The following is an 8,611-nucleotide window of genomic DNA, read 5'->3' on the forward strand; positions in this document are numbered from 1 at the left end:
GCCAACTGCAAGGAAAACACCAGGCTGTGAATCGGCAGAAACGGAGGGTGGGAAAGGGGAGGGTCTCGGTCATCATAAAAAGCATTGTAGGAAACATGAATTTGGAGTCAAGTGTCGGAACACAACCCCGCTCCTCCCTCCCGCGTAAATGGCGGTTTAGATGGAGAATGTTACTTTATAGGGGTGACAAATTGCAGGTATCTGTTGTGGCTTCGGGTGAGCATTTTGAGGCAGATTGCCAGCTTGCCCCGGCTTTGAGTGACTGCTGCACCTGACCGTGCACAATCCACGAGATCAGCTGCCATCACCAGCAGACAACGCGCTCTGCCAATGAAGAGCAGTGCGACCTCACAGAGTCCCTCCCACTTGGCAAACTCATCCAATGATGTCTGCAGGAAATATCTTCGATCATCCATTTTCTTCCCTTCTGTAAGCTTTTTAAATAAGATGATGAATGATGTGGTATCTCCCAGCAGCATGGCCACACACACAAGGGGGATTTATGCATTCATTTGACCCATGCTGCGGCCAGAAATCTAGATCATTTTTGCACGCTGTTTGGTTTTCTTTTCAGTCTCTGTTTCAAGAAAGCAACAGGGGATCCATTTGTGGATAATATTTGTTTTAGTTGTACTGTGGAAACTGTGCAGCTGCTAAAACTTGAACGTGACTGAGAAAATGTTCAGATTTTGCCACTTTTGTCAGGCAGAAGGATCTCACTTAATATGTTTAACTTGGCATTACGTTCAAGATTAAACAACATATTTTAAACAGTTTGTGAGAAAATATTATCTTTTTTTTGTAACTTATTAGAAACACAGACCATGTAACATGTTGGACCAGCTCATCATCATCAGTTCAGGGGTTTTTTGGACTTCACATTTTACCTTCTTATGAAGTGACACACACTGAATGCTCCAGAAAGTTTTCAGGTTTCTGAAACATCCTGTGTGTGTTGTGCAACCATTTATCTTACCTGCAGTGGATAACTCTGTTCCCAACTTCATTTAATATAACTTCAGATTAGTTTGTTCATAAGGCAGAAGCTAACAGTTAGCATGAGATGGGCCAAGGCCAAAGCTGGCTTGTAGCATCTTAAACCTATTTCAAAATGTTAAAATTTCACTACTTAATAAATCTTTCAAACATTTCTACGTTTGCTTGGATCACTCACAGCTGTGCTTTTTAAGGAGACAGAATTGCTTTCTAGTTTATAAAAGTCCTGATTAGTTTTCGTAGTATTAGCATGCTAACGCTTAACTCTGATCTCTGTAAAGAGCTGATGTAGTGTCAATATGAGCATGCTAACTTTTACGGCAAGTAAGTAAAGTAAATATTTATTAGTGTAGATAGTGACTGCATAGTGTAGCTTCAGATTAAGTGATAGTATTATTGGGTCAATGCTGCGACAACAAATTAGCACTTATGTAATTTCCTCAGCAGATGTTTGAGAATCACAATGCTTGTGCTATGTAATTTTTGTAACGTGCAGCATCTGATGCAACCTGACTTTAATACACTACAATATCAGATGTGTATGTTATTATAAAATTTTAAAATGCAAGTCAGATACTGTACATGATAGTATGATGAAGGGTTTGGATGTTTTTTTAGGAGTGGAACAGTATGGGTTTTTTTTTTTTTTTTTTTGCTGATACTTATTCACACAGGTCTTTCAGTTCAGTTTTCATATTTACCAATACAACATAATTTTAAATGTGAACCCACTCAAAACCTTACTGTTCAAAACTAAAAGTGCGAAATTCCACATTTTGCTCCAAACTTCTAAAAATGACTGCTTGACATGTGGGAACTTCAAAGTTACTGTGAGAATGGAAATAGAATGGTAGATGGAACCAAAGCTTCATGTTTGTGATTTTAAGAAACTTCAGCTAGGTGTCATACAAAAACTCCTAAACCAATTTTTCTGTTTGTTTAATCGTTGATCTATACATCCTTTATCTATGCCTGCTCATCGTTTTATTATTTACAAAATTAAACCAAATCTCCAGTCAGTTATGTATTGACTAATTTTTGAACAGAGAGAAGAAACGGATGAAATCAAATTGTAGTCACTAAATTCTTTAACTGTTATAGAAAGTAAAAGTATATGAGTAAACAACATATACTTAATTTTATGTACTGTAGCATATGATATAATGGTAACCTGTCCATGGTGACACAGTCAGCAGTTATTAGTGGAAAGACAAAGATCACAGGGACAGGTGTCGCTGCTAATCATGCCCACCTGGTAAAAATATTAAATAAATAGAGACAAACGGATGGATGGATGGATAAAAACTTTATTAATCCCTTTGGAATCTTCCTTCATGGAAATTGTCACTGCTGTCTCGCATTCAGCGCTTTTAGATTTACACAAAACACTTAAAACATTAATAAAAAAAACCCATTAACATTGATCCCCCCAATCCTACAGTCCCTCTTTTACTGTTACTGTTGATGAATCGTCTTGACCTTTGTGACATTTCCTTGAAGTTGATTCCATCCATTGCTTAAAACCATTTAAAAATGTTTTAAGCATTATGTGCTCATCAGATTAACTTAAAAATAGATCTCTGTAATTTGGTCAAGTGGCGGCTGATTCAAACAGCTTTCTGCTGTGTGTATACTGTGTTAATCACTTTGGCCATCGGGGCAGAGAAGCTCCTGCTTGCAAGCTGCTACTGCCAACTATACATCACAAATGCCAAGAAACAGGTCACTTTCCTTTTTTGAGGTCATAGACACACAATGTAGCACCAGTGTGCTTGTGGTGCGATTGAGTAATGTCCTAATGAATAAATCACACATGCTGAGTCTGGCTTACACGTTAATTGTCTGTGGGACTCTCCTCCACGCAGCCGTCCTGACTAGACCACCCACCCTGAGGAAACGGTGCATTCGTCTCCATTCCAGTAAAGTGTGTCATTATCTCATATTGACACACTTGGCCATATTTGGCCGCTATAAGATAAATGTTGCAATAACTTATTTAAGGTAAAGGATTTTATATGTTTTTTCTTACGAATCCTTAGACACATAACGACACATCCCTGAGAGATTCATTGTTTCTTAGACATATTTAGACTAGATCTCTTGTTCTAACCTTGCCGATTTCTGAGGCATAGGAAGGATTCGGGACGAACGGATGATTGGACGTAGGTGGTGCTTGAAGCTGGAAAGTCTGTTGTTAAGGGTAAGCAGCTTTCCCTCCTCCTCTGACCGAACTCTCTTTGGCTGCGGGTTCTTCCCCATGTGCCAAGACCTGCTGAGAAGGTCCAGAGTTAAACCAACAAATGGGCTGCATGATGAAAGGGGCGAGCAGCAGGGGGGCCATGCCATGAACCCAGGGTCGTCTCTCATCCCTGATTACTCTATTAGCTTAGCTTCCCTCTTATTCACCAACAGAGCAGAAACCTTCCTGCTTTCTATTGAAATAAAACTCTAATGGAACTTGACACAGGCTTTGGGCTCAAGAGAAAAGTTCAAAATACAGCAAGTTAAATCAATTTAAAAAAAATCTTTTGGGCAAATCATATACCTATGCATGCACGCGCTGATGAAACCAGGGCCACAAACGTTTTTAGAATCCCAAACGGAACCCATCAGCCTCGTACGTGGCTGGCTCATTTTTCAAGTTTTTCATTCGCTGCGTCTTGAAGAGACAAGACGGAAGTCATCTCTGTTGGCTTCAGCCAGCCAGAAATTGACTCAACTGTGAAAATATGGGCAGGGTGGGGCAATGGGAGGTATTTTATCTTGCAAGCATCTTCTGGTCATGCAGTGTGTCACTGTGGGCGTATGAGGTGTGTAAAGGGGAAGCTGGGGGCGGGAGGGTAGAAAGAAGGGGTTGTTCTTTGAACCAAAGATTGATGTAAAAGGGCCAGTCGAATCAAGATGCAAACGACTATTGTCTGTCAATGTGTTGAAATGTTTGAAACAGTGGGAGTGGAATAAAAGACGAGGAAAAAAATGTAAAGTGACCACCCAAGGTTGAGAATATAGCCGCAGGCAGCAAAGTGGGCTGTGAGTAAAAATGATCTTGGCTTGTGACACGTCCCTGCAGCAGGCTGGACGACTTCCTGATGATAAGACAAAGCATTCCTGCAAAACCTCCGTAAAAGAAATAAATCATCTAACAACAGTTTTTAGCTCAACATTCATATTCTGAGCTCACATTTGCACGTTTGTTCATGCCTAACGATTCCAACGAACGCAACAGAAACAAACACAGCTATGCACCAGGACATATTATTTGTTTTTCTTCATGCGCACCACATTTTGCTCCGCTCCACAGGATGTGAGGCGTGACAGAATACACATATTATTTTATTTCCCTGATCAAAAGCTCCTTTTTTTCCCCCCTCAGTTTTGGTTTTAGCAGATGGAGCTCATCAAAAAAACAGAACGACTTGTTAATGCTGGGACTGCTCAGCTGGAAAGTTATTTTCGAATGCTGGTCCACTGAAGAGACAGAATGCAATGTAGCAGCAGCTCCAGAGCTTTCCACCATCACAAAGGAGTCAATCCCTAAAAAGGTTTTGCATGTCGAGCGGAGCACACTAAAGCTCCTTAGAACAGGTCTGCATCACTTTTGCTCAGATAAGGATCAGCTGGAGGCATGGTACCATGAGCTTTTCCGCGTCAGAAATGTAGACGACCCGATGACCCTCAAATACACGCAAGCACACACCAACGCGCTTCAGCTTGGCCTAAAACGTGTTTTAACTCTGGAAATGTTCCGATTCTGCGCCAGGGTGGCCTACCTTCAACCTTTCATTGAACTGATAGGTAAAGACCAAAAAACTTGGGTATTTTGCAGCCTCATGTAAGATTTGCTGGTATTGATTTTTTCTTTTTTTAAAGATGAAGGGACCATTTAGAATTAATATATGGGAATTGCTAGGAGCATTATAATCCCGTGGAGATTAAAGCATTCATACATTGAAGTTTATGAGCATTTTCCACAAAAGTCATCTAACAAAAATCTTGTTGGGCACCTGGAGGTTTGTCACCTGAATGAAACCGCATTGCGGCTAAGAGCAGCCGCATTTACTCTTAGAGGGCTAAGAGTAAATGTATTTTTTCACAATTTTAACCAACAAACTGAAAGCAAAATGAGGATTAATTTTTTTTCAAATTCTAATCAGAAACGTTGATGCAAATTGTTATTTATTTGAAATACAACATGCGATCACCAACTGGATGTTGCTTCTGGCGGAAAAGACGAAGAAGATGACAGGATGTAGTACGAGAACGGCGGCACATGAACAAACATGTTAACTGCACTTTGTTGTTTATGTAATGTTAACACCGCAATTGCAAAATTTGTGAAATGTCGACAAAGTCTTGTTCACATTTGTTATAGAAGCTCAGCTGGAGATGCTGCTAAGTACTTGTTATGTTTGTGCAAATGCAGTCGCTCAAATATTTCCAGGTAAATATGCAAACACAATTTTATGTGCTCAAGTATTAAGTACACAAAACCACGCTAATTGCAGTTTAACTTTTGTACATTGCCTTCTGCTTCATCAGTGCACACAGACAGAAAAACGATCCTCGTGTTTAAGCGCCGGGCTTGGAACTCGGCAAGATGAGCCGTTCTGTACGTACACAAGTATTTAGTTTATGAGCTTTGAAATGTTTTTCAGGTCAGCCCGTGGTTGACTGTGTGCCTTGCCAGGTTAAACACATTACTGTTGGCCAGCTGGATGCTCAGAGTTCCCCGTGAGCTCCCCTGCAGGTTTGGTGAAATGTGTTATGTGTACAAAAAGACGTTGACATCATTTATGATTTAATCTCTCTCCGGGTAAATTGCATTCACTCGTCACTTTAATTCCGCGCCTCTGATCGTCTGACAGTAGTAGCACTTTTTCTACCGTCCCGGACAGTGAAAACCGTGCAGTCATTTGCCTTGAGGCGGCCAAACGGTTCCTTTGTTTTGTTTTGTCTCCCTCTCTCTCTTTTTTTCTCTCCCTCTCTCTCTTTCTTAAAATACAATTGAATATTTACTGTTTGACTCACGTTGCCTGCATTCATTCACAACAAACTTGATAGTACGGCTGCAGTGCCTGTTTTGGATGACTGACAGCACCTTGCAGCAAGGGTGTAATTAATCGGGACAAAGCTGCGCTGTGTCTCTGACAGCTGTGATTGATTGGGGAAGTTGCTCAAGCTGACGGGGTTTGTCAGGTCAAAGTTATGACTGTCATTTGCAGCGGATGAAAAGGCCAGTGACAGTGTACTGTATCAGTGTGATGGATAATGGAGCTGGTAATGGCTATTTGTCGTCTGGAAGTGGAATGCGTCGGTCTTTAGCGCTGTGATTATTTTTTCGTTGGGTTTGTCTTTACTCTAGACCTTTCAGAAATGTCACGTAAAGAAAATAAAAAAAGAGCGGAGCATTACTCAACCACAGCCACAATGCTGCTGTACGTCTCCGTGTTTCCATTCTGTAAAACTAATCCCAGAAGTAAGAGCAATTCAACGGTGCAGAGAACCTGGCTGAGTTCTCCAGACTCATTTGTCAAACTTTTTTTTTTTTTTTTTTTTGATTGTTAAGAGATTAACCGATATTGTGTTATAATGAAGAAGAATAACAACAACTTACATATCACACACACACACGTGCACACACGCACACATACACCAAAAGTGAAAAATAGCCTCCCATGGTTTCACATATCTTGTTTACCCATAAAATTTATTTAGCCTTCCTCTGGCTTATGACAGGTTTATGACAAACTCTAGCAGGCGTTGTTTAGTGTGGAGGGTTGGGTTCCACTGAAGCACGCTGTGGTTCTCTGCCAAAGTTAACAAAGAAGTGATCTACAGTATCATACCATCTGTTGTTTCTGATCTGTGACTCAGTGTTTTTGGACGATAGCCAAACGCTCTACCTGCTTTCCTTTCTCTGCTGCTTAACTGATAATTGTCAGACTCTCATAATTTCCCTTTGTGATCCTTGTGAATACATGTAAGAATATTCGGGGTAGTGTGGACAATGTGGGGAATTGTGGTGGCTTGAATTGTTACCTCAAAGCAGAAAAAGAAAAAGAAAATCTGTGTTAAAATCTTTTTTTTGGGGGGGGGGGGGTGGTTAAAGAAATGTGGGGTTTTCATAATGTTACGTTAATATTATGGTTCAGTTTCCTCTTGCATCAAAAATACACACCTGGTAGTTTCATTTCAGTTCAGGTAACTGTGAGTCCACATTCACTGAGCCTGAAGATGGTTATATGTTTGTGTTAGCTTTGCACTGAACTGGGACCACCACACCCAATATCAGTTTGGGTTGGCTATAGAAACTGTGTTTCCCAAACAGGATGTAGCTACAATGGATGGATGGGTTTGTACGTTTTTACTGTTAAAAATACACATTTATGTCTATTTTGTCATCTGGAGGGCACTAGTCAAAAGTAATGTTAATAAAGTGAGCATGGAAGTAAGTAAAAGCCACAATGTGCTTCACAAGAAGGAAAACCGCAACAACAGCCTACAGTTTAGGACAGTTATTGTAATTTGCACAAACTCATGGATATGATATGCATTATTGGCATGGTACGCAAAACTGTGTATTGTCTGGAGAATGAGATTTCAAAGATGCTCCAATATCCAAATACGGTATGTTCCATGACAGTGGTTAAAATTATAAAAGATTTTTTTTTAAACCCAGTTTCTTGTCGGCTCAAATCTTGTTCTCTCTTGAAAAGCTTATGTGACTCTTGACATGATACAATGTTGTTACTGTAAGGCAGAAGTGAAGTCAATTGTTATGTTTCCATTACAAATGCAAGCAAAACTTTGTCAATATTCCGCTAATGTCGAAGAAATACAATTTCCGAATTGCAGTATTTCCATTAAATAAAAATGCAATTAAAATCACACGTGACTTATCAAACAATAAGTCATTAAAAAACATTTTTGTGCTAGAATGTGGTGGCAGAGTTGAACACTGATCAGTTTCGTACAGCACTTGATTTCTCCGTACATCTCTAGTTTGTAGTCCAAACATGACTCCAGCAACCGTGTCAGTTTTGATGCAGCTGAGGAGCTTCTGACATCTCAGAGACCTTGGTTTGATTCACATAAACGTCACATTCAATAAATTTGAACATGAGTTCTGATTAAAAATACTTTTCGAAAATAACAACCTATAAACGGGTATTAAACATGCATTTCATTTAGCCCAGGTTGTTGTTTTAAAACTGTGACATTCTTATCCTAAATACTGTGTTTTCGTTAGCGGCACATGGAAAATCATTAAAACTAAATAAAGGGTTGCTACTGAGATAAATTAACTTCTCAATATTTTTTCCTTGTATTTATGAATAGTTTGCTAGGATTTTTCCCTCCATCTCTTCCTTGCTTGGCCGATGCTGGGGGTAATGCGCAGACGACATGCTGCTGCCATGTCTGCTTTGTTCTGCCCACTCCGGCTCCATCGACTGGCTGTCAATGCTGCCAAACCACAAGCTTTATAAGTGAACAATATGGATGAAAAGACTCGGGGAAGATGGAGGTCCTGCTTCAGTGACAGACTCAGATGGCATGCTAAGAACTACCTAGCATGATGGCATACACAATTAATGATTGCTCTTGTTATGTGGTG

Source organism: Xiphophorus hellerii, chromosome 12, assembly GCF_003331165.1.
Source record: "Xiphophorus hellerii strain 12219 chromosome 12, Xiphophorus_hellerii-4.1, whole genome shotgun sequence".
Taxonomy (NCBI): domain Eukaryota; kingdom Metazoa; phylum Chordata; class Actinopteri; order Cyprinodontiformes; family Poeciliidae; genus Xiphophorus; species Xiphophorus hellerii.